Source organism: Vicia villosa, unplaced genomic scaffold (assembly GCF_029867415.1).
Source record: "Vicia villosa cultivar HV-30 ecotype Madison, WI unplaced genomic scaffold, Vvil1.0 ctg.000955F_1_1_1, whole genome shotgun sequence".
In the NCBI taxonomy this organism is placed as follows: Eukaryota; Viridiplantae; Streptophyta; class Magnoliopsida; order Fabales; family Fabaceae; genus Vicia; species Vicia villosa.
Window position 1 is genome coordinate 87,882 of NW_026705427.1, and position 27,914 is coordinate 115,795.

Below are 27,914 nucleotides of genomic sequence, written 5' to 3' on the forward strand. Positions count from 1 at the left end.
AGAGCCATAATTGTGTCGGGTTAATCCTCCCATCACCCATAAGGTGGCATGCATTTTCATTATGTCACATCTTAACAGGTGTACGTCATAGACTTGATATTGGCTAGGACAGTCATGCACCATGTTGACAGAGTGAATTTCTTCATCCCTTTTCTTTCTTGATATGTTGATGATTCCTCGGTCTAGTAGTTTCTGAAGGTCTTCAACTACGAGAATACATCCACGAATGGTATTGGAACATATTGGGCAAGCATTGTAGTCATGTGGAGGAAAGTAATCAAGTTCATACAAGACAGCATGCATATTCACCAAGGATTGAGTTGATTCACAAACATCATGTAAGTATTCATAACCGACTTGAGTCTGGATTGCATTAACAGTCTCATGGTTGGGCAGTGGATTAACTTGAACATTAGGATTAACATCCTTGAAGGTGAGCAAACTTCCACCAAATTTTCTTTTTGTCTCTTAAGTTCGGTCGTTAACGTCAACATCAACGATCAACACATTCTAACAACTTCAAAACTAAATTTAATCGATAACTTTTCGAGTTATTTTAGAGCATTTCCCGTAATAGAGTTTGAGTAGAGCTTTAGGTGTTGAAATTATTAGTTACTTTTAGAAATATACTTTAGAGACAATGTAGGCATTGTTTGATGTGTAAAACAGATGATCAGTGGGTAAAAATTGATTTTTTTTCAACTATGTGAACAGTGACGTACGCCATTTTTGCGTTTCTGAAGTTGTAGAACATTCTGTAGATGCATCTACGGAACATATGAATCGTTTGATCGTTCTGTGGATGCATCTATGGAACAAACCCAATTATTTGAAATGTTAGATAGTTCCATAGATACATCTACGGATGATTTTTGTATGTGCATCTACGGAGGTAAATTTGCTTTTTCTTTTCTTTATAATTCTCAAAATGTATCTCACTCGATTTCATAGTTTGCACTCCCTAATTTACTAACCACAACAGTTATGATAAACCGTTAAAAAAATCTACGCTATTACAATAAACACCTGTTAATGCAGAAAAATAAAGGCGGAATTTAAAAGGCAGAAAATAAAAGGCCCTAATTACTATTACATCAAAATTGAATAGGCAACCTATACACCTTCTAATATTTAAATAACAGAAATTAAATAAATAAAATAAAATGAAGGCAGAATAAAAGGCAAACAATTTAAATAAGGAGGAAAATTAGATAGAGATCATTCGACAATCAATGGAGTATGGGATGAGAAGAGAAGATCGCGAATAAAAATATAGTTCAGGATAATCAAGGTTAAAAACCTTATGGCTAAAAATTTTTAAGGGTAAAATCCTAGTTGACGGACAACACCTATTACAACTTAAAAATAAATATTAGCCTAAAAAATACTAAGTTTTACAAACCTAAGTCTAAAAATTAAATTATGATTAAACCTAAAATTAAGTTAATTAATCTAAACTAAAACCCTAAATTAAAATTAAATTAAATTATTAATCTAAAAATTAACATTTTTATAAAAAGCTTTTTTAGAGTTTTTATAAAAAAAAAAACTGAAAAGAACTATGTTAAAAAAAAATTAAACTATTTTAATTAAAAAGAGAAAAGAAAAGATTATATAGAAAAATAAAAATAAGTAAAAACCTGGGCCGGTGGAATCCAGTGTGGGCAGCTTGTGAAGATCCATGGTAGGCTGCGTTTCTAGGCCTTCAGATCTGCATTCATGGTGATCCAATGGTCGACGCCAGAGGTTGTATCGTGGTCTCATGTGATTGCGCTGTGTGGGATCCTGTGGAAGTAACTTGCAAAATAATATTGTTTGGCCTGGGTATCGAACCCAGGTCCTAGCAGTCGCTAACTCTCACCGCCAGCCATCCCCACTACCACTTTTTGTTGTTCACAAACTCTGCAAAAACAAGAAATAGAAAAACGTGACAGAAATTAAATATATATAAAAAAAATAAGTAACATAATGTCAATTGGTCACTTTACTGTTTAAGTGGCTAAAAGACAAAAGTTTGCAAGGACCAATCGCGCGACGCCACACGTCCATCGCTAGAAGACAAAAGAAACAACGGACCAATCATATAATGACACGCGGTCATCTTCTTCATAGAAGCAAAATTGCATCGTGAACCACCAGCCAAAAAACGCAGATTTATGTGACTTTCAAGCAATTTCCAATCAACATATCTCTCTCATCTCTTCATGAAATCGTACGAAATAAAAACCAAAATCGAAGATCTCCAAATGGGGAACAACATAGAACCAATTATTTTCACAAATGAAGCATTTATCTTAGAGAAAATAGAACAGCAAGGTGTGAGTCTAACCTTTCGTATCCGCAAAAATAGTAAAACCTACAAAACTTAAATCCGTAGAATACGATTAGAATAAACACACAAAGCATCTAGATCACCTATTTTGGTCCTTACGAATTAAATGGTGCGGTTTATATTGCCTGAAGACGCCTGTACATGGTAGTCCGAAGCATAGGACCTCGAAAGCCCTAACAATGGTGGAACGTCGTATCTGCATCAAAGCTTCACGCAAATGGTTCTAATTGCTTCTAAGCATCGTCATGAACTCAAATATGTGGTTAGCGTGTATCAAAATACGATAAAACATGGATTTATAAAAAATCAAAATATGCATGAAGATGGTGAATACATACTGCACGTTTTGAACGTCATGAGGCTTAGTTCCTGATCCAGTCTTACCTTTTAATATCCCAGGAATAAATTAGAATGGATGGAACGAACTGAAACTTGCTGCAACTTTGGTTTTTCATATGCCTTAATCCCTTGAAGTTTCTTGCAATTTTGGAATCTTGAGAACCCTAATGTTCTTGCCTCTTTTCGTCCCCTTGTTATATGAATGATCCAAGTATATATAGGAGAGCCTATTAGGTCAAATAGAATGGAAAGAATCAATTGTTTTGATTTGAATAAAATATGACATGATTTTCTACCAATTATTTCTATTTTAGGTCCAATTCTATTTCATGCATGTTTCTCTTTTGATATGGACCATTGGATGATGATTTTGATCATATTATATCAAGAAAAAAAATATGGAGTATTGATCTTATAATTATTTAATGACTTTATTTGATTTTATTTGATTTTAAATGATTAAAATCAAATATAAATAAAATATTATCATGAAAATAATTATTTTTGACCAATGGACTCCCTATGGGCTTATATTCACGTGGACCATTCAAATCATGAGGCCCAATGCTCAAAAGTTTGAACTTTGTCATTTAGGGTTTCATGCGATTTCACAAATTTTCCCAATTTCTGACGATCATAACTCATTCAATATTTATCCTATGGAGGTGTTCTAGGACTTTTTGGAAAGCCCGAGATGTCCTCTATAAGCCATTTTGGAACATATTTTTCATTTGGAGATTTTATCTTGATGATATGGCTTCTAACAAAAAACAGCTTTTTGCAAGCTTCTAGAAGGACCTGTAATGTTTTGACTTATATCTCTTAGGCGGAAGCATTTCTTGACCTTGGGCCCAACATCAAAGTTGTAGAGAATTAAATTTCCTTGAGAATGAGCTTTGGTTGGGGAATTTATGATAAAGTATGAGAGAGATATGGCCAGTCAAAGTTTGGTTGACTTTCTCCTAGAAACCCTAATTTAGAAACTTGTCCTTTTGATGATGTCTGAGCTCTCCTTGATAAATCATGATAAAATCTTGATCAAATGATGAATGTGACTTTAAATATTGATGTTGACCAAAAAGCAGGAATTTTGACTGTGGTTTGACCATATTTGACTTTTAGGTCAAACTAGTCGACTGTTGATCGTTTAGGCCATTGAGTGAGCAATCTTTTGAATCAGGACTTGAAACTTGGCATAGAGGTTCTTTGAATCACATGAGAGGCCATGGGATTCATTTGAGGTCTTAGAACTTAATTTTTCTTGGAAAGAAACAAAACCCTAGTTTTGGTCCTTATTGTTTAGGAGGAGAGTGAACATGCTTGCAATTGGATATCATAAAATATGATGGGCAAATTTTGGGGTATGACACCTGCCTCTGTTCAATCTTCTTAAATCTGAAGATGTAGATTGGCATGTGTGCCTGTCGTAATCTGAAGGTAGAAGAGGATTGAACACTATAATACTCAGGAATTTGCCCTAGCTGAAGCAGGGACTTTTGCCGGAGATGGGCTTAAAGATGTCGTCCGAGTGTTGGAAAAGATGTATGAGACGGGCTTAAAGATGCCATCTGACCTGGATAAATACGAAAGTCAGAATAAGTCGTACGTTAGCCTATATCCGAGCTTGAAGTATTGAGAGGCGTTTGTCGGAGATGGGCTTGAAGATGCCATCAGATGTTTGAAAAGTTGTTCGTCTAAAGCAGATGTTTTTCAGACTGGATCATATGCATTGGTTGTATTTGAAGGAGATTCATTAAAATGAAGTAATGTCTTACAGAAGACTACCTGGAGAGGTTCTTGAATAGGGTAGATCCCTGGCCTAAAGAAGACTATGATTACTGATTTAAAGGAGATTAGGCTTTTAACAAAGCTCGGGAAGAAATTTCTTAGCGAAGGGCAAGAGATGTCTTAGAAGAGATTGGATAAATGTTTTAAGGGGGATTATCAAAAAAGTTGAGATATGTCTTAAATAAGAATAACCTAGAAAAGCTCCTAGAAAAGGTATGATATGTCTTAAACAAGACTACCTAGAAAGGCTCCTAGAAAGGATATGATACGTCTTAAACAAGACTACCTAGAAAGGCTCCTAGAAAGGATATGATACGTCTTAAAGAGGACTACCTAGAAAGGCTCCTGGAAAGGATATGAATTATCTTAGAAAATATTACCTAGAAAGGTTCCTAGAAAGGATATGAATCATCTTAGAAAAGATTACCTAGAAAGGTTGTGATATGCCTTAAACAAGACCGGCCTAGAAAGGCTCCTAGAAAGGATATGAAGTTCTTTGATTGTTTCTGAATTATCTGTGAAGAATAACCCGGAGTTAAGTGTCAGAGTTGTATTTGTCTTGAGTGTTGAGATTGAATCGTTGATACGATTGTATTTGCACCACACTTGGATGATAATATTCTTTTGATTATGAAATGACCTGAAAAGGAAATATTAGTTTTATGCAATGTCATGATGCATGTATTGAGATTCTCGAAATAAACAAGAGTATTGTATGTTATGCATGTATTTATGAATGATGCAGGGATGGACTATATAGTTGAAGCATATTGATAACTCTTGTATAGCAACTGCTGATTGAGAAAATAAATCCTTGTATGCTGTTGGAGATAATGACAAAGTGATTGGGAATTCCTGTCTTTCGTTCGATGGTATCCAGCTGGGGATTTTTTTATTTTTGCTTGGGGATGAAAGCAACTCGAGTGACCTGATCCTGATGTATCCTAGGGACAAGAGAGGAGAATAGTCTTCTGATGTACTATCTGTTAAAGCTCTGCTGTGAGTGTCAACATTTAATGGGGATTGTGAGTTTGAACAAACCCTGTTGGAGAAGAAGATTGTGTCGAAGAACCGGTAGTGTCAGAGATATAGACTCCGTTGGGGAACCACGTCTTTGTTGGGGAAGAGACTTATTTGAAGATAACTTCTTTGAGGGTCGCTATGTGGGGATATATTGTGAACACTGCTCTGTGGGGAAGATTCCCAGAGATTTCAACTTTTCATTGCCCCATGTCTTTGAATACTTGTTGTTGGAAAACACTTTTACCCATATATGGTCTTTCGCTTGCGGGAATATACCTGCCCCTGGAATCAGAAGCCTGGTATGCTTGATCAGGGCCGGCCCTGGGCCAGGGCAAGCAGGCCCACAGCCCAGGGCCTGATAAAAACTAAGGGCCTCATATTTTATGGTTTTGGGCTTTGATAATTATAACCTAAACTATTTTTATATATATATATATGTTATGTTACTGTAACGAACACAATTCCAAATACAGTGTAGCGGTGGTGTTTCGTACGTCTAATGAAAGGGATGTGGGTACGATCCTTGGGCTTGCAGTTTTTCAATTGCTTTTCAAAACTACCCATGTAATTGTTTTTCATTTGTTTTCCAAAGCGTGTCATATTTTATAATACTAAAACTAAATCATAGGCATTGTGTTAAACAACCATAGGTTGTTCTTTATAATCATATTAAAATTTTATTAATATTAATATTATTTTTAATTAAATCATTATGAATAAATATCTATAATTAAATCATTATGAATAAATATCTATAATTAAATTAATAGATTTAAAATATTTTTAAACAAAAATTAGTTTAATTTATCAAAGTAATTTTAAGGTCTTATTATTTTTTTAATTAGTTTGTTTTTTTTTTCACGTTATTATATAAACTCTAATAAAATTTTAAAGTATTTAGCACATTGTCTCAAAAGTTTAAAAATCTTATAATTTTTTTTTGACCAAAAAAATCTTATAATTTTAAATATATATTAAAGTCCATTTTTATTATTTTTATCAGGGTTTATTTTTAATTTTTGTCCAGGGCCTCTTAAATGTCAGGACCGGCCCTGTGCTTGATACTTGAGTTTGGAATTGGAACTTCAAAGGGTAGATAGCTACTGACACCATCAGATGCTAGTAGCTAAATAGCATTTTTTGAGACTTGTGACTGATTTGACATGCCCCTAGTGATGGACTAACTTCTCTGGTTGTTTAGTGCCTCTGAGAGATTCTATGAATCGTGACCAGCTTTCCCCCAGTAGATGGGATAATAATATGTCATGCCCCTTGTGTAAACAAGCTTTTAGCTGATCGAGTCATGCATATGAGACGTCTCTGCAAACTTATTTGTCGGGAGGACTTTTAGTCATTAATTATGTCCCATGCAGATTCTTCCTGATGTCAAACATTTGAAATTACGTAGACAAAATTGTTTTATAATGACACTCATAAAATGCAATGCATATGTCTTTCTTGAAGTTTAAAAAACGGTTTTTAGTAAAACAAAAGATGTAAGAAAGCAATGTTTGTAAAAATATGATATCAACTCAGGATTTTTGGTAAACTTTAAGGAGTCAGGATACCCCTTTTTTTTTGTGACAATATGCTTTTGAACTAACCATGCTTCAGTTAGGACTTTCAAGGGTTGTAACGTGGCTTGGTTCACGGTTTAAGAAACAAAGGATAAAGGCTCAAAGTTTATTTGTACCCATCCCAATCTTCGTGATGTTCTTCGATCTTATGCTCAGTTAACTTTGCATTTAAGTTCTAGCAGGTCTTGAAGTCGTAATATTGACATTTGATGATGATTGAAGCACTGAAAGTTTATTTGAAAAGGCAGACATCCTTTTTGTAATTTTTCTTTTATCGAGGATTTGTAGGGACCTCTTTTTTGACTTTATTATCCCTAACTTTTGCCTGAACTATTTATTTTGAGATTACAGTTAGCGGGATGTTTTAGTTCTTGATAAGTATCCTTCATAGGTTTTAACTTAACATTTTTTCTTCTTTTTTTCTTTTATGGATATTGACTGCCTAACTTGAGAATTACGGGAATCCATCACTTGTGTAAAGCACCTGGTATAATTGAGTTAACTAAGTAACTACCCTGCCCCAGGTTATGATTAAGGGTTTTAATCTGTATGAGAAAGAAAACTTCTACTTCTTAGGCTCAAAGGGGTTGACGAGGGATTAACATCCTTATAACTCCACTGTTTAGGAATTGAAACAATGCCTGTACAGCGTCAGCATAGTCTGTTCAAAAGCATATTGTATGAGGTTGCGGTATCATTTTCGTCATCCTCTCTTAAAAGGTTCACAACTTTAAAGAGAGTTAAATATCATAAAGAAAACCAAGTAAAAACAAAGTTTAATATAGCAATAGGAGGAGAAATAAGTCAAGACAAACGTATGCAATGCATTAATGATTATGATAAAATAAATGGAGTCTGACATAAGACGAATGTCTAAACAAACAGGAAAGAATTTGTGAATGCGAGTAAATTAATGATCTAAATAGCCATCCTTTAGACTTTGTGTTGCTCCTCTGGTTGGCCAAATTCGACGATTCCTTCTTCAATCAAGTCTTGAATTTTATGTTTCAATGGCCCAGAATCTTCTGTATTATGACCAAGACTATTTGAATGGTAAGCACATCTTGCATGATGCTTGTACCCAGGGACGGGATTAGCAAGAGCTGAGTATGGAGGCAGTAGAGTTATCAGACTCCGATCGAGCAAGTGTTGCAAAGCTTGAGCCAATGGCATGTGTAGTGGGGTAAACGACCTTTTGGGTTTGGATGATTTATACGACGTATTATTTATGTATGCTATATTGGAGTTTTGGAGAAAAATAACACTGATTTCAAATATAGTAGAAGGTTATGTAGGTACATCTACGGAACACTCTATTTTTAACACGTTCCGTAGATACATCTATGGAAGATTTAATGAAATGCAATATTTTGAATTTTTTTCAATGTTATGTCTTTTAATGCGTCTGTTGATGTACCTACGGAAAAAACTATTTTTTTTTATAAAAAAAGATGCTTCTAGATGTTTATCTACGAAGCAGGGAGCATAATTAGAATTTCGAAAAGTGGCTTAGAGATTCAAGGGGTGCCTTAAGATATTCTCCAGAATAATTACTTGGTGATAAACATGTTGAATATGGAAGTAGGTCATAGTAGTGGACATTTGGGTAACAGATGTGAGAAGCATTTTTGTGAAAATTATTGTCGGACAAAACAAAAGAGCAGAGATTGAATATAAAATACATAAGTGCTAATTTTTTTCTCTGAAACAAATCTAAACCTTTAATTTATTTTTTAATAGATCTAATGATATATTTTTGATGGTACACTAGTGAGGGACTTAATTGTTCCCTCACATTAGACTTCATATATATATATATATATATATATATATATATATATATATATATATATATATATATATATATATATATATATATATATATATATATATATATATATATATATATATATAATTTGATTTTTTTTAGATTAATTAGTATGCACTGTTAGTGCAAAAAAATTTACATCAACAGTGCATCATCACCATTTAAATGAATTACTTTAATAGAAATTGAAATAAAAGTCAAATAATTTTAATAAATCAACGATTAAGATTTATTGACAGTGTAAAATTTATTTACACCGCAAATGTATTTCAATTAAATTCGTTTTTTACTAGGGTTAAATAAGTTTTTAGTCCCTGTAAATATGGCACTTTTTAGTTTTAGTCCCTATAAAAAATTTCTTCGAACTTTGGTCCTTATAAAATAATCTGTCACAATGGTTAGTCCCTCCCGTTAGATTCCACTAACGGAGGGTGACGTGTACCGTATACGTGGATATTTTTTTTGTCTGATTCGCCGGCGTGGATATGATAAGGGTAACCTTTCAGACTTATCATATTCACCCACCAAAATCAAATTTCGTTATCACTTACTCTCTCCTCTTTTCAACTCCAAACCCTAGAATCTCTTCTCCAACATCGTGGTCCCAATATCCCAACAGCACAGCTTTCAATTTATGGTCCTAAAACGGAGCATCACGTGGTCCCAAAACGAAGCTTAGTGGTCTCTGTTTTTTACCTTCGAGTGTGTGTGGACCAGGTATGAGCTACCCTCCTCGTGTTCCTATTTTTTTTCGTTTTCTGGATATATTATAATGTTAGTGGTAGTTAAACAAACGTTAAATACTATAGGACAAAGATTTTGATTATTATACCGTATCTGTTGAGTACAACATTTGGATTTTGTTGTTGTTTTGTGTTGCCCTAATTAGAAATTGTATTAAGTTTGAGTTTGTTAAATGTACAGGAAATGTCTAAGTTTAAAGTAATATTCTACACAAGGGGCAAGTTTATAAAAGACCCTGAACTGAAATACGATGGTGGGGAAGTGTATGCTTTTAGTGATCAAGATGTTGACTATTGGTCTTTCTTTGAAACATTTGATTTAGTGAAAAATATTGACCCTGAGTTTGATTTTAAGACGGTTAAGATGTGGTGGAAACATGAAGAATGATCTTTTGAAGCTGATGATTAAGGAAGCAAGTGTGGATGCTTATGAGTGGTTGCAGGCCATCCCCAAAAACAAGTGGTGTAAGCTTGCTTTTCCTTTCTACTCAAAATGTGATGTGTTAATAAATAATCTTAGTGAGTCCTTTAATGCTACAATACTTTTGCAAAGAGACAAACCCATTATTACAATGTTTGAGTGGATCAGAAACTATTTGATGGGTAGGTTTGCAACACTTAGGGAAAAGGTGAATGCTTATAAGGGGTATATAATGACCAAGCCATTAAGGAGACTAGATAGAGAAATAAAGAAAAGTTCTAGTTGGACAACAACATATGCTGGTAGGTTAAATTTTCAAGTAACACATGTTCTTTTCACTGATAGCATTGTAGTGGACCTAGAAAAACATAGTTGTTCATGCAACTATTGGGAACTGGTTGGTGAAGGATAGAAAAACACTTAGAAATGGGGGGTTTGAATAAGTGTAGCTTTAAAACTTGTAAGATAAAAACTATTTGCACAATGATTTTTATCCTGGTTAGTTGTTAACTAAACTACTCCAGTCCACCCCCTTGGAGTGATTTACCTTACCTGAGGATTTAATCCACTAATCACACAAGATTACAATGGTTTTCCACTTAGACAACTTCTAAGTCTTCTAGAGTATACTGATCACAACCTGATCACTCTAGGAACAAACTGCTTAGATACCCTCTAAGACTTTCTAGAGTATTCTGATCAACAACCTGATCACTCTAGTTCTTACAACTTAATGTAAACAAATTCGTTTAAGAGTTACAATGCTTCTTAAATAAGCTATTATCACAACTGTGATTTTATCTTAAGTTTAAGCTTAATCTCATTAAGATATTACAACAACAATGTAGTGAGGTTGATGATGAAGTTTGAGAGCTTTTGAATTTGACAGCGTTTCTGTATATTTGCGCAAGTGTTGTGTTCCACTTCTCATTAGAACTTCAATATATAGGCGTTTGAGAAGATGACCGTTGGGAGCATTTAATGCTTTGCGTAATCCGTACAGCATTGCATTTAATGTTTCACTCTTTTGTCAACTACCTCGAGCCTTGCTTTCGCTGTGTCTACTGACACTACAAGAAATTTGACATCTACCAACGGCAGAAATCCGTTGGTAAAGATCCAAAAACCGTTGGTAAAGGTAAAAAAAACTTATACCAACGGGCGTTTACTTCCGTCAACTATAATTCCCTATACCAACGACAATTTTCCGTCCCAATATCTTATACCAACAGAAATTTTTAGGGGTTGGTCAAAATTTATAGGCTATAGCAACGGCTAATTAAACTATTTAATAACTTTATCCACCATACATTTCTGTTGCTATAGGGCAAAATCAGTCGTTGGTGTATGTCTCTTTTTTTCCAAATATTTATTTTCTATAATTAATTTTTTTTTACAAATATTTTTTCTATATGCATCACATAAAATTTAAAACAACATCGAAGAAAATTTCAATTATATTGTCAAAATAGCAAGTCATAACAAACATATCAAAATAACAAAGTAATGTCAATTATATAATAATAACCACCAAAATAGATGCTACGACAACAAAAAGATACAAATATATCTAATATAAAAGCAATTTCTAATCTTCATTTCTTCCATCTTCTTCAATGCATGGACTTCGAAAATTTGTCTCGTATTGAACACTAGAAGTATTTATAACCTATTAAAAATAAAATAAAATAAATTACAAACTCAACTTAAGAAATTAAACAATAATATTGGTTAACTAAGGTAATTACCTTGTGAACCCACTCATAATAGATGCTCCACTCATAATAGATGCTTGCATTTGCATCATACCATATTCTTATATGATAGTTGCAGCGTGACCACCACTTGTACCAGCCAAGTATCAAACAAGTATATATCTTTGACCATAAAACTTCTTGTTTTACATAATCAATGGTGACGACAAGATTTGACCATCACAAGCTAATTCATTTATAGAGTCTATAAAGCTTTAATATGTTTGTCATACCCCAAATTTGTCCTACCCTTATTTATCTGGCTTGCAACCCATAAGCATACATCCATCTAGGCCATACCATTGCATACATCCATATCATTAGTCCTTGATCAGAGGAAGAGACTTGAAGCCTAATATGGGGTGCCATCATCTTGCCTAAGATCTTTTGAAATCGGGGTTTCTGTCCAATTCATGGCATTTGTGAGAAGGTACAAGTTCAGGAGTCATCTGATTACCCTGATCATCCTAATGAGGGTTTCCTTGACCAAAGTCAACCTGTTGACTTTTTGGTCAAGATTTAATCAGGGATTGGTTATATGAGTAAGAAACTTTCACACTGGTCAAGGAAAATTATCCATTTGGCTGGATTTGACTGGAGAAGATTTAATCAAGAATTCCACCAATAATCAGAGAAAATCAGAACAGTTGACTTTTGGGTCAAAATCAGGTCAAGCACTCGAATATTGACTTTTGGTGGAAAATCAGTCAAGAAAAGTCAAAGGATGGATAAAATCAAGATTTTGGCAAAAGTTGCCAAAAATAGAAAAAATCTAAAAATGGAAAGTTGTGACACTTAGAAAATATTTGGCTCTTAAAAAACATGATGAACAGTCCATTTCACAGCACTATTACACGTGGCATTTGGCACTTTTCAGAAAAATGGTCAACACCAATGTTGTTCATCTCATGGAGATGAACAATTCTCTAGTTGGAAGTTTCCTCATTTGAAGCTTATATTGAGAGAAAGTGGGTTGAAGTTGTGTAAAAGTCATTTGAGCCAAGTCACAATTCAGGTCATGAACCAGGTCATGACCAGGCATTTCATCAAACATGTGGTATGCCAAATTTTAAGTTGATTTTAGAGATATACAAGTGTGCTATGAATGGAATTTTGGTATGAGTCTACTCTCCTCCATGCCCTCTACCCAATGAAACAAGAATGATGCAAATTGAGTGTGTGTTGAACCATTTATGAAGCCTCAAAGTCAAGCCTTCATCAAGTCACCACTGCATGGCAAGCTGGGCCAGGTTCCTAAGGCACGCGCATGCATTTTGCCAAACAGGTGGCGTGCCATTTTGAATGTCAATTTTAAAAGACTTACAAAACTCCATTGAATTTAATTGTGGATTCATGCTACTCTATGCCATGCCCTCTTTCCATTAAGTCATGTATCACATCGATTGAATAAGTGATGGGCAGGATATAGGGTCCTGAAGTCGTGCCCTGATTCAGTTGATATTTTGCCAAGGAACGTGGGCCAGAAGCCAAGTCACGTGTGCCAAGAGTATGCAGTGGTGCACCATCATTTTATGGGCCAGTTTTGAATGTGTTGCAAGTGTTTCCTCTCAAAGCTTACAACATCAAACTTATTCTATCTGATGCCCTCTTTATGTTGGTTCCAAGTTTGAATCGATTGGAGGCCTGTGGTTAGAATAATACACATGCAAAGTTGGCATTGTGGTGGTGTTACTTGGCAAGGTGATGATACAAGTTTCCCCATTAGTCATACATGTTTCTGGGCATTCAAAAGTTCACGCAAAGAGTGCCAAATTCACTAGAGCAAGCATAGTGTAAAGGCCCCACCTCAAGCATTCATCAAAAAGGAACTCCCATGCTTGCTATATAAAGGTATCTCACTTCACACTCTCTCACTTCTCCGAAACTCTCTCCTCACTCTCCCCATTCCCCTCTCGGTCCTTTCTCTTCCTTCACCCCTTTCACCACCAACCGCCACCGTAACGGACTTCTCCGGCCACCCTAACAAACTCCAACAAACTTCTCCGGCCACCACAACTGCTCTTTCAGAACAACCTGCAACTTCCATCATCATCTTCATCTTCCATCATTATCATCCACAACCTTCACTCTTCATCATCAGCCACCACCTTCAACCACCACGAATCACCTGCCACCTATAAGCTCAGATCAAGTTTCAAGCTCTCTCTACCACTTCAAACAAGTCAGAACAAGTGTCGAGGCTAAACGTCATCATCACCTTCAAGATCCGGATTCACAAAGTGGAAAGTTGAAGTTTCTCCGAAAAATTCACTCAAGATTCGCTTCAGGTGAGTTTTCATTTAACTTGTAGTATAGAAGCATATGCTAGAGTTAACATCATTATGTTTGCAATGTGTGTGATGTATCTTATACGTGGATCTTAAACTTGCTCTGTTTTCCTTGATATGGTGATGGTTTCGAATGCAATGATGATATATTTGAGTCGTAAGTATCATGAGAATCGTTATGCTATGCTTATCTTGTGTTTTCATGAAAATTTTAGAGGTTAGGGCTTTGTGTGTTGTCTCGGTTAGGCCATTAGAGAGACATTCAGTGAAAACTAAGGCCGGATCTGTAATCTACGCGGAAAAACGAGTGAGATGGTGGTGGTTTGGTGATTTTCTGGGCGTTTTTTTTTCAGGCGGCGGCGCTGAGTGAAGAAGATGACCGGAGCATCTCCGGCTCCGGCGACGTTACTGCATGAGCCAAATTTGGTTTTATTACATGGCGTGTTATCATAGGCTGGCTTCCAACGGTCTTCATTTTGTTTTGGCTTATTCACATGATTGGGAGCCGGACGTGGCGAAGTGTTATTGGTCCAGCATTTCATTTTTTGTCTTATTATACTTAAAGTCTTTGCACCAATTGATACAGGTTGTGTTATGTGGTCACGTTATATTTCCTACACTAATGGAATAATAGGGACAATATGCATGCGATAAATAAAATGTATGAGTATATGTTGTGTGAGTAAATGCTGTGTGAAATTGATGGATTGGAACGCATGGGCCATTCAATACTGGGCCTCAATTGTTTTCTGAATGTACCCTTGCTTTGATTGATACACCACGCGTCCTTCTGGACTGGGCCTTGGCGCCAACTGTTCTTACCACCCCTTGTTTGGGCCCAGCTTGCCATTCTAATTGATTTTAGTTCATTTTTGAAAATGCTTTTGCACCTCCTGCCTGTTATATTTTAATTTTGTGTTAATTTTGTTTCCTTTTCACTTTTAATTCAATTTCCTTCACATAAAAAAGAATATATAAAAAATGTGTTTCTAATATTTTGTGAGTACTTTTGTGAATATTTTGTGAGTATTTTTGTGAATATTTTGTGAATACTTTTAATAGCTTCAACAAGTCATTTTATTTTGTAGGTGATTATTTTTGCTAATTGACTTTTAAATAGACTTTAATAATCTTAATTGATTTAGTTTGTATATTCTTAGCATAATTTAGGCTTAGAATTCCCTTTGTGAACAATAACTTTAGGTTTAGAAATTAGGCTAGTCCCCCTCTTCTCATTCTTTTTCTTTTACAACATCAAAACATCTAAAAATATTCAAAATAAAATCCCTTTAAAAAATACAAAGAAAATACTTAAAAAACATTAATAAAAAAGTGAAAATCATTAAATAGGGAATGGAATCTTGAATCTCCCTTGCTTAAGGGAATCATTCGAGTGCTTGGATCTCCCTTGCTTAAGGGAACCATTCGAGCGTAAGTTCCCAATCTAAAAAACACCAACCAAAGAGTAACTCGAGTTTCCCTTGCTTAAAATCTCCTCGAAACACTCAAAATCTCTCTCTCATCTCTTTTTCTTAAGGGCAATGTTATTTCCGCTCGTACGCATCGTAGGCCGTCCCCTTATGCAAGAGCGCGAACGTTAACTCCGCCCAACTAAAAAACACAAAAACAAACAAAAACATGTGACTGAACTACGGCGCTCTGATTCCTAAAAAGGATACGTAGGCATTAGGTCGCGGGGCCTAAGCAAGCACAACTATTTATAAACCTTATTTTCCCCGTGTTTCTTTTCTTTCATTTGCATGCATTCCCCTAGTAATTAAGCTATAGATTTACACACCCTTTAGATAGAAACAAACATAGGTGGATACCATCGGGTACGATGGGCGTGAGGGGTGCTAGTACCTTCCCCTCGTGTAACCGACTCCCGTACCTAGATTCTCTGGTCGCAAGACCCTGTTCTTATCCCTTGTTAGGTTTTCTGATATTTCTTTCCCTTATGGAATAAATATATTAGTGGCGACTCTGTTCATTTTTCGCGAGCGTGCGACAATGTTTAGAGTAGTATTATATGGACATTCTCCATGTAACAACCTATTTGTAACAAATATCAGTATTGAAGGATTCTCAAGTCAAATTCAACATGTAAAACAAATTCTTGTTGAACATGTTCCTATCAATCTTTAAAAACTAATTTCTCTATGCACAAAATCGGATGTAGAGAGAGTAACTTGTGGGATTCTATTTTAAGTTCTTAAAAAGTTACAGTGGTGGAGTGAAAAGTTGTCTAAGTTCCTAAAATTTATGTAACATTGTAAAATTCACAAGAGTTAATAATATCAAACTATTTGTTCAGTATTGGACATGATGTAACATTTACTGTAGCACATGTACATAATACATCCATGTTGTATGTTTTACATATAAGAGATGCTTAGTAATGTTCAAGTTTGAGATTACCACACTTTTTATTCAGCTTCAAGCAAACATAACTTTTATTTGGCATGATGTGGATCTTTTTATTGTCTCTGCAGAATGCACAAGAAGAAGTAAAATTTTCAAAAGGGCATAATTACAAAAATAAAATGGCTACATATACTACAAAAAACTGAAAGGATATTATAAATTCTGGTATACAAGTTAATTAACTACTCCCTCCGTTCCTTTTTAAGTGTCGTTTTAGCAAAAAGCTCTTCAACCAAGATAATGGATTATTAGAGTTACTTTTCCTATTATATCCTTATTTATTTTTCTCTCTCCAAATAAATTTAATCATACACTCTCTTTTTCTAATAATTAATTGAAAAATTTGAGGTGGAGTTATTGAGAAAATAAGGGTATAAATAACAAATTATAACATTAAATTATAAAACGACACTTAAATAGGAACAAAAAAATTCTTCTAAAACGACACTTAAAAAGGAACGGAGGGAGTAATAAATAAGATAGACCAATACACAATCAATATTTTATGGGTACTAAATTTCATATGTTTGTTGACCTGATAAAACTGTTTAGAAAGAAGACAAAATAAACAACAAAAAATATATATAATCCTAAGTGTATCTTACCAAGATGACCCTGTTTTGCAGCAACGTGGAAAAGATTGTAGCCATTTCTGGGGACAATTGAAGGGTCTCCCCACTCAAGGTTCTACTTTGCCAACAAGTTATTTGTTTCATAAGTTACAAGAATTTTGAAGTATCTCTTTGACTCTAGTCAAGTTCCCTGAGCGAGCAGCTAAATGAATGGGTAAGTCACCACGCTTCCGAAGTGATTCCTTGCTCTTCTTCCTCTCAGTTCCCATGAAGCTCAGCTGCCTTTCCATCACCACTCAAAAACTTTTCTATTTTTTCATAAATCCACGAAAAATCTTCTGTTTTTCCATTCCTCTAATTCTTCACAACCCTCTCTATGAGATAACAGAAAACATAAAAAGACCATCAAAGTTAATTAATAAATGCATCAATGGTATCATTGAAAATTCATGAAATGGTTTAGGCTATAAAATTCAATGATCCTTTTGAACATTAAAAACACAAGCAAGAAATCACATGGAATTTAAACATTGCTCATCACACTCCACTTTTCAAAATACAAAATATAAGCTATTGAAACTTTTCTAAGGCAACCACAATCTAAAAGAAGCAGGACAGTAAAATGTGGTACTCACCTTCTCCTCCCGTGACTCTAGCTCCTTGAGGTCTTTGATCTCGGAATGTTTCAATAATCCTTCCTTTCTAACTGTAGACTAAATAAATAAAATTAGCTATATAAAAATGCACGACAATAAAAAGATCAAGCATTCAGAAAATAATAACCAACATCTGTTATCACAATGCAAAACTCACTGTCAATCCAAACTGTTATACCCCAAAATTTGCCCGCATCTTTTTCAGAAAGAAGGCAACAGACTTCTATCTAAAAATTGAGAGTTTCATATAATCTTGGATTTTATTTCCTGATTTTATGAACACTCGGTTTTTAGAATATTTCTTATACGGTATTTTGGTTCGCTGTTGAATTTATTCTTACACAAACGCCAAGTACTATTTATCATTTCACACACGCTGTTTATTTGAGATTTATTTGCAGATAAATAGCACTGACGCAATTGGTACAGAATTTAATCTTTTTGCAGGCGCAAAGTCCGGGGATTCAGACTGTACTGGTAACAAGTAAATTATTATTAATTTTTGTTTCCCACTAATTTTTGTACTATATTCTATTATTTTCAAAAATCTTTTCCTTTCTTTTCAAATCTCTTTCTTTCAAAATCAAATCCTAACTTTATTCTATACATCTCTCTTTTCAAACCCTACCATACACTTTCTTTCAAATCCTACTACCACTCAAATTTTCCTTTTTGTACGGAATCACTTCATTCCCCAACGTCTCTATCCTTCTTTTCACTCTATAAATACATCTCATTTTTTTCATAAAATCTCACATCAAATTCTAACTCATCTCTCAAATTTCTACTTCATATTCATTCTCTCTTCTTCACCGGCAAAAATGGCGAAGCGGATGGAAACGTGTTTTCTTATGGTCATCACCGTCGTGGTGGTAATCATGTCTTTTTTCTGTCTGCATGGTCCTGAAAAATGCGGACCTGAGTTGTTTACACTCCCAATCATCTATATGTTATTATTTATAGTATGGGTTATTAATCGTCATTCTTAAAAGTTTGTCGTATCTTTTATTTTTAAATAATGTATCGTTTACTCGTCGTACTGTTCATTATATTATGTAATATTTGTACTGTCAGTATTAAATGTCGTACTATTTGTCGTACTGTTGTTTAATTATTAAGATAATATTTTGTGTGTTGTCTGCCAGTTAAATATTTATTTTTCTGTGCATTAAATGTTGTTCAGGGTTATTATCGGTAATTTCGCTCGCATACAGTATATATTATTTATTTATTATGTCTGTGTTTTTCTAACAACTCATGTAAATAAATTTTCACCATTAATACAACAAAAAAAAAAGAAAAAATTAACTTTGATTGTTGAATTTTCACTTTAACTGCTATGTTAATGCCTGAACAGTCAGTTGACAGTCAAACCCGCCGACAATGCAATTCTCCGCGTTTTGTACCATCAATCGAATTAATCTTTTGCATTTCAAAATTCCAAGATTTTTGTTCTAGAAGTCTTCTGAATATCACATGATTAGCAAAGACTCAGCACTGCACAAAAATCAGGTACGCTTAACTGTCTCCTACACGAACAGTCCCTAACTAGGGTTTTTGTTTTTTTCAGGAGAACAAGTTTTTTTTTTGAGACCTCAAATGGATTTCATGGACCTCCATATATCTCAAAGTACCACCATACAAATTTTCAAACTTCAATTCACTCAGACGCACAGTCAGCAGCTCAAACAATCAACAGACGACCAGTTTGACCGAAAAGTCAACAGACAGTCAAAAATGAATTTTTTTTTTTGTCAACATCCATATTTTGTCAAAATATTCATCATTTGATCATTGGTTGATCATAATTCATCAAGAAAAGATCAAAAATCAGCAAAACCCAAAGTTTCAAAATTAGGGTTTTCTCCTAAAAAGTCAACTGAACTTTGACTAGTCATAACTCTCTCATCCTTCATCCAAAAAATTCCAACCAAAGCTCATTTTGAATTAAATTCAATTATCTTTCAAATGCAATTGGTCCCATGGTCATTAGATTCACCATTTGGAAAATATGAACCAAGACATTACAGGTCATTTTCAAAGTCAACAAAAAGTGGTTTTTGTCAAAGGCCATAACATCAAGATAACTTCTCCAAATGAAAAAAAGTTTCCAAAGTGGATTGTAGAGGACATCTTGAGGTTTCTAAAAAGTACAAGAACTCCTTCATATGATAAAAATTGAGGGATTTATGCCTTGTTAAAGTTGGCTATTTTTTGGGAAAATGCATGAAATCAACATTGATCAAAAGTGTTTTTTTTTCAAAAGAGACCAAGTTTCCATGATCCAAACATGCTTCTAACAATGCTAAGGGCCTCCCACGACCAACCTAAGGCCCATAACATTTTATTTCTTTTTGGTTTAATTTTATTACATTTAAGATTAAATTGAAAAGAAATGGTGCAAGATAATGTTATGTAGCTTTGATCTTAAGCATGAGTCATCAAGAATCATTCAAAGCTCTTCCCCAAAGAGATGGTACAGCAGAAGATTGAAGAAAATTGAGCCATGGTTGCTTGAATTCAAAGCTACATATTATTAAAAAGTCAAAAATTCAACAAAACACTTAATGCATGTTAGCTTAGTTTTTAAGTCCCTCCATGGTCTATAAATGGAGTAGAACATTTCAGTAACAAAAGGAGACAAAATCAGAACCATACTCTTGCTTGTATCACTCTTGAATCAAATTGAAATTTTCAAAGAAACTTGAAATTCGAATTTTTAGTTTAAGTCATTTTTAATTCAAACTAAACACTCAAATACAATCCCTAAGCATCACTGAACCTATTCAAATCAGATTCAAGCTTTGAAACTCAAAGAATCGAGCACTATACCTCACGGTTTGCTCAAACTAAAACTTAGCAAAATATAGTCATACATGCATGTTTAACAAGATGTAAACATATATTTGAGTTTAGTTTGATGTTCTGATCATTTTTGGAAGTGTAATTAAGGTTTGGATGCTTGTACACGAAACCACCATTTTAGGGTTCTTGATCTCAAAATTAGGGCTTCTCAAATTAAGCAAAATTACAGGTTCAAAGAGGTCCCATTGAATTCGTATGAACCAGACGAGTTGAACCATGGCCTCGCGCCAAATTTCTTTTACGTTTTGCTTATATTCGTTATTTTGCAGGTGTAATAGATTGGAGCTTTTTACACCACCTGCAAATGAGCGGTGTAAAAGAACATGTCTGATGAAGAAGACAAGACGTGGCGTCCTCTAGTTGGCCAGAACGCGCGCGTCTTAATTTTTTTTAATTTTTCTGATCCAGTGCCTTGCAGGTGTGTTACGCGCCATATGCCCTCACTCCAACCACCATCAGATCACGCCAGCTGCTCATCCTACGCACTAAAACATGCAGTCCATGCCATGGACTCTCTTGTCAACCACATATGATCATTTATTTTATATTTTCTATTTTATTTTATTTTCTTTGCAAAATTAATTTAAAATAGTTTTAAAAATCAAAAAAATATAATAAAAATATTTTTAGGTTAATAAAAATATTTTTAGGTTTATAAAATAATCTATTAATTTTTGACATAAAAATATTTTATTTTTTTTAATAATTAAAATATTTTGTTTAATTAATTAGTATATATATTTATATACTTGCTTTTTAATTATCTCAACCAATTAAAAAATCAAAAAAAAAATTGTTCTTTATATTAAATTTAGTTTATATATTATAGACTAATTTTGTACATATTTAGAATATTTTTCTCTTTAAGTTTTAGTTATTTGTGTAATTATTTGCATAATTATATGATTATTTAACTTAATAATTTTCAAAACAACTTCAAAAAATCCAAATAAAAATTAGTTTTATTTTAAAATTAATTAACAAGCCTTTTGAACATATTTTAGACTTAATTTTTAGGTTTAAATTTTATTTCTACCTTTTTTCTCATTTTAATTAAATTAATTATGCATTAATTCTAATTAAAATCAATCATACAAAAAATCCAAAAATATTTCTTTTATCTTATTGCACTTTAAATTCCTAGATAAAGTGTATAGGTTGTCAAATTCATGTAAATAGCGTAGCTTACATTTCCCGCACAATCGATGTAATAGCGTAGATTTACTTTCCGCATTTTATATTCCCGCATTTTAATTACAGTACATATAAAACTGCGTGTATGTCAAAGATAAAAACTGAAGCGTTAGATCATTAACTTCAAAGATAAAATATCTGAATCAAAACACATATCACACTTGCACCTCTTAGGGTAATCCCTCTTTCACTCTTTTAAATCAAATTCTACTGTTTCAAATGCAAAATCGAACTTTTGTTTACATCCGGTAAAAGGAGAATTTTCTAAAGGAAATAGGAAAAGACCTTATAAACTTAGGGTAGACTTCCTAATTGCTTGCTCAAATCAAAACAAACAAATGTCTCATATATCATTGTTTTTCAAAATAAAACTTTCAAAAAGGCAATACTTGGTATATATCCAAACAGGGATCATTACGAAGTTAACGTTTTTTTTTTCAAAACATCTTTCGAAAGGTAAAACACTTTGTATACATCCACACAAGGATCATTACAAAGTCAATTCACAAAATGAATTTTAAGATCACATACAAGCATTTCAAAGCAAGACAAATGATTTAAACAAGTGAGCTAAGCAATTAAGAGCCCATGGATAACCATGGATACAAAGGGTGCTAACACCTTCCCTTTGTATAACCTACCCCTTACCCAAAATCTCTTAAAGGTCTTTTTCTGTTTCTTTTATAAATCTTTCCTTAATTGGATAAAATAAAAGTCGGTGGCGACTCTCTGATTTTCAAAAACACAAAAGTAAAAGAAGAGTCAGTTCGTGTATCTCTCCACGAGAGGTACGGTAAAAAACCGAGGGCGACACAAACGCAATAATAATTTGTCATAACTTCACCCTTGTAACGAAAACGGGAAAATAAAAATAGTGGAACTTACATCCACTCAGGCCATATTTTGCAAACTGGACAGTTATTTCAGGGGCATCAACCATTCTTCCTGAAGAATTAATTATTTTAAAAAATTCACATACAAAACTCAACTAAACAATGAAATCAACAGAAAAGAGAATGAAATGAAGAAGCAAATCGTAGAACCTATTAACAACCTTGGAAGCTTCATTAGCATACTTGTAACGCACAAAAGCGAAACCCATCGACTCACCAATTCTAAAAAATTAAAAATATCAATTTTAATAAGCTAAAATTATGGATCTGATGATGGATATATGGGGGAAATTAAAAAATAAATACCTTTGATATTTGGGGATGAAGATGTCGGCGACCTTACCATACTTATTAAACAACGGAACTAGGTCGTCGGCGATTGTACCTTGAGGAATCATGAAAATCTTTTATTGAATTGAATAACAAAAACAACATGTTATGAATGAATACAATGTCTTTAAAAATATTAACATGCCAATAACTCCACGAAGATTACTCACATTCACTGTTACAGAGATAGGTGTTCTTCGCCAAAATTTAAGGAGCCTTCGTAGCTAGCAAATCCAACACTCTACTAAGAAATCATTGTAGATGCTACACATGAGAGATGAATCGTTGTAGGTGATACACCGAAGTTGAATCGATGCAGCCGTAAATGAAAATGAATAGTTAGGGTTAGGTTTAGGAATAAGAATCGATGCAGCGTAAATGAAGACGCGGGAGAATGAATTCACGCGTGATACACAAATTGATAGGAGCGAATGAATTCACGCAAGAAAATTTAGACGCGGGAGAATTTCAGATTTCAGGAGAGAAGCGTTTTAGATGATTTGGGATTTTCATACAACTTTTAGCTCCCAAAAATTCTTTTAGAAAAATTTGACCTAAAAAATTCCAAAATAAAAGATTGAGTAAAAAACTGTTATTATAAATGTCTTCGGTTTGATTCTAGCCAGGGGATTTTTTAAGATTAAAAAATTGAGTGTCTTTTATCTAAGAGTATTGTAGACCCTATACCAATCGGTGACTTGTAAATTTGGTTTCTAAATACTATCTATACCAACACTTTTTTTTACCGTCACTAAAGGTGTCCGTTGGTATATGGCAAATTTCTTGTAGTGTGACGTTGCCTTTAATAGCTTCTAACGTTCCTTTTGTCAGTCAGCGTAGCCTGCCATCTTGTACTTGCTTCTGATCTGATGTTTGTGTAAACAACGTTTGAATATCATCAGAGTCAACAGCTTGGTGCAGAGCATCTTCATGTCTTCTGACCTTGAAGTGCTTCTTAGCGTGATACCATGAGAACTTAAGTGTTTCTACTTCTGATCTCAAGTTCTTCTGATGTTTCCATAGACCATGTTCTGATTTTGCTTGACCATCTTCTGATGTCTTGCCAGACCATGTTCTGATGTTGCATGTTGAACCTTCTGAGTCGGTGCTTCTTGTGCTGATTTTGTGCATACTCTTTATGTAATTCCTGAAATGGAAATTGCGTAGTATTAGAGTACCACATTATCTCATACAAAATTCATATACATTGTAATCATCAAAACTAAGAATATTGATCAGAACAAATCTTGTTCTAACAATCTCCCCCTTTTTGATGATGACAAAAACATATATAAATGATATGAATTTGCAATCAGAATATCAGACGGCTAAAGACAATTACACAGCTATAGCATAAGCATATAAACATAGTGTGTGAATATGTCTCCCCCTGAGATTAACAATCTCCCCCTGAGATAAATAATCTCCCCCTGAAATAAATACTGAAAGAAATTTATAAATTAAGAACTTCCCTGAGTATTTTCCATTTCAGTTGAGACGATCACATATGCTTAGATCTTCAGAACATTCATAGCTTCTACTTCTTGCTTCCATAGGACAGCTTCAGAGCTTGAATTTCTTCTTGAATCATTGCATGCTAGATTGTATCAGAACATTGTTGAATGTACCAGAGCATCATCAGAGCTTCTCTACATCCTGAAATGTTACAGAACAAACTAAATGACAAAAGTCAGAGCATGAATGAATCAGAACATAATATATGTATCAGAACATATAATATGTATCAGAGCAAAAAACACTAATGTTTCAGAGCATATTTGGAACATAAACATGCATCAAAACATATAAGGAATAAGAATGAGTTAGAGTATATTCTATCATCATCAGAATATCATAACATTCTTCCTTCTTGCTTCTGATCTTGAAACTTCACAGCACTCAGCTTGCTTCAATTTCCATGAGCTTGTTTTCATACAGGATTGCTTTTCCCCATGTCTTTGCTTCTCATGTTGAGCTTTTAAGATTGTCTTCAAACCTGCAAATCACTCAATAGACATAGAACTTGCAAGTTCTGTTAGAAATGTGGAGACTTTCTCCCAGCAACTGATAAATTAAATTAGATCATTTATCACAGTTTCTCCCCCTTTTGTCATAACATCAAAAACACAAAAGATTTAGATAAAAAACAAACAATATGAGAGAAAAAGAAAGATAATTTTCATTGATTGCAACAGAGAATTATCAGAAGTTACAAAGAAGATGCAAGGAAGACAGATGCAAGAAACAATGAAACTGTTAGAACAAGATTTGTTCTGATCAATTATCTTAGTTTTGATGATAACAATAATATGAATTTTGCTTAAGATAATATGGTACTCTAATCCAATGCAATTTCCTTTTCAGGAAATATATAAAGAGTATGCATAATTCAGCGCTCAGAAGCTTTGTCTCAAAGGGTTCAGCATGCAACATCAGAACATGGTCTGGCAAGACATCAGAAGATGGTCGAAGCAGAATCAGAACATGGGTCTATGGAAGCATCAGAAGAACATGAGATCAGAAGCACTGAAGTTCTGATGGTATCACGCTCAGAAGCACTTCAAGGTCAGAAGATCAGAAGATGCTTTGCACCAAGCTGTTTGACTCTGATGATATTCAAACGTTGTATTCACAAACATCAGATCAGAAGGAAGTACATGTGGCAGGCTACGCTGACTGACAAAAGGAACGTTAGAAGCTATTAAAGGCAACGTCAGTAGACACAGCGTGAACAAGGCTCGAGGTAGTTGACAAAAGCGTATAACATTAAATGCGATGCTGTACGGAACACGCAAAGCATTAAATGCACTCAACGGTCATCTTCTCCAACGCCTATAAATATGAAGTTCTGATGAGAAGCAAGGTTAACGATTCTGAACAAAACAACTCATATTAACTTGCTGAAACACTGTTCTATTCAAAGCTCAGAATCTTCATCTTCATCAAAGCTCACTACATTGCTGTTGTAATATATTAGTGAGATTAAGCTTAAACGTTAAGAGAAATATCACAGTTTGTGATTATAGCTTTTAAGAAGCAATTGTAATACTCTTAGAATTGATTACATTAAGTTGTAAGGAACTAGAGTGATCGTGTGGATCAGAATACTCTAGGAAGTCTTAGAGGTTATCTAAGCAGGTTGTAACTAGAGTGATCGTGTGGATCAGAATACTCTAGAAAGTCTTAGAGGGTATCTAAGCAGTTGTTCCTGGAGTGATCAGTGTGTGATTAGAAGACTCTGGAAGACTTAGTTGCTGACTAAGTGGAGAACCATTGTAATCCGTGTGATTAGTGGATTAAATCCTCAGTTGAGGTAAATCATCTCTGCGGGGGTGGACTGGAGTAGTTTAGTTAACAACGAACCAGGATAAAAATAACTGTGCAATTTATTTTTATCGGTCAAGTTTTTAAAGCTACACTTATTCAAACCCCCCCTTTCTAAGTGTTTTTCTATCCTTCAATTGGCATCAGAGCGCCGGTTCTAAGGTGCAAGCACTTAACCGTGTTTAGAAAAGATTCAGGAAGAGAAAAACGCTTCAGTAAAAGATGGCTGATGAAACTGCAAAGTCTACATCTACATCTGGCTCTGCTGAGCAACACAACGGTAACAATGGTTATACTAGACCGCCGGTATTTGATGGTGAAAACTTTGAATACTGGAAAGATAAACTGGAAAGTTACTTTCTTGGTCTAGATGGTGATCTATGGGATCTTCTGATGGATGGTTACAAACATCCGGTAAATGCCAGTGGCGTAAAGCTGACAAGGCAAGAAATGAGCGATGATCAGAAGAAGCTTTTCAGGAATCATCATAAATGCAGAACTGTTTTGCTGAATGCTATCTCTCATGCTGAGTATGAGAAGATATCTAACAGGGAAACGGCCTATGACATATATGAGTCCTTGAAAATGACTCATGAAGGAAATGCTCAAGTCAAGGAGACTAAAGCTCTCGCTTTAATCCAGAAGTATGAAGCCTTCAAGATGGAGGATGATGAAGACATTGAAAAGATGTTTTCAAGATTTCAAACTCTTACTGCTGGATTGAGAGTTCTTGACAAGGGATACACCAAGGCTGGTCACGTAAAGAAGATCATCAGAAGCTTACCCAGAAGATGGGGTCCTATGGTGACTGCATTTAAGATTGCGAAGAATCTAAATGAAGTCTCTTTGGAAGAGCTGATCAGTGCCCTGAGGAGTCATGAAATTGAACTGGATGCAAACGAGCCTCAAAAGAAAGGTAAGTCTATTGCATTAAAATCCAATATCAAGAAATGCACTAACGCTTTTCAGGCTAGAGAAGAAGATCCTGAAGAATCAGAATCTGAAGAAGAAGATGAACTGTCCTTGATCTCCAGAAGGCTAAATCAACTCTGGAAGAACAAGCAAAGGAAGTTCAGAGGCGTCAGAAGTTCAAAGAAATTTGAACGTGGAGAATCTTCTGATGACAGAAGATTTGACAAGAAGAAGGTCATGTGCTATGAATGCAATGAGCCTGGACACTTCAAGAATGAATGTCCAAAACTTCAGAAGGAAAATCCCAAGAAGAAGTTTCATAAGAAGAAAGGTCTTATGGCAACCTGGGATGAGTCAGAAGATGATTCAGACTCTGAAAATGAGCAGGCTAACTGTGTGCTGATGGCGACAGAAGATGACGGATCAGAATCTACATCAGAATCAGATTCTGAAGAGGTATTTTCTGAACTTACTAGAGATGAGTTAGTTTCCAGTCTAACAGAACTTCTGGAATTCAAGTCTCAGATTAGTCTCAAATACAAAAAGCTGAAAAAGCTATTTGAATTTGAAACGAAGAAGCTTGAGTTGGAAAATTCTGAATTAAAAGAAAAAGTTTTAAAATTATCCAATAATGTTGGATCTCCTTCCAAT

General features: G+C 34.4%; 1 long non-coding RNA gene across 1 annotated transcript; it reads right to left on the bottom strand.

The window, feature by feature from the left end:
- Positions 1-17,724: 17,724 nt before the first annotated feature.
- Positions 17,725-23,488, bottom strand: LOC131632516 (uncharacterized). The gene is made up of 5 exons (XR_009293034.1): positions 23,198-23,488; positions 23,004-23,082; positions 22,859-22,919; positions 22,690-22,749; positions 17,725-17,795 (listed from the first exon to the last, which is right to left on the bottom strand). It is a non-coding gene; the product is annotated as an uncharacterized LOC131632516 (long non-coding RNA).
- Positions 23,489-27,914: the final 4,426 nt, after the last annotated feature.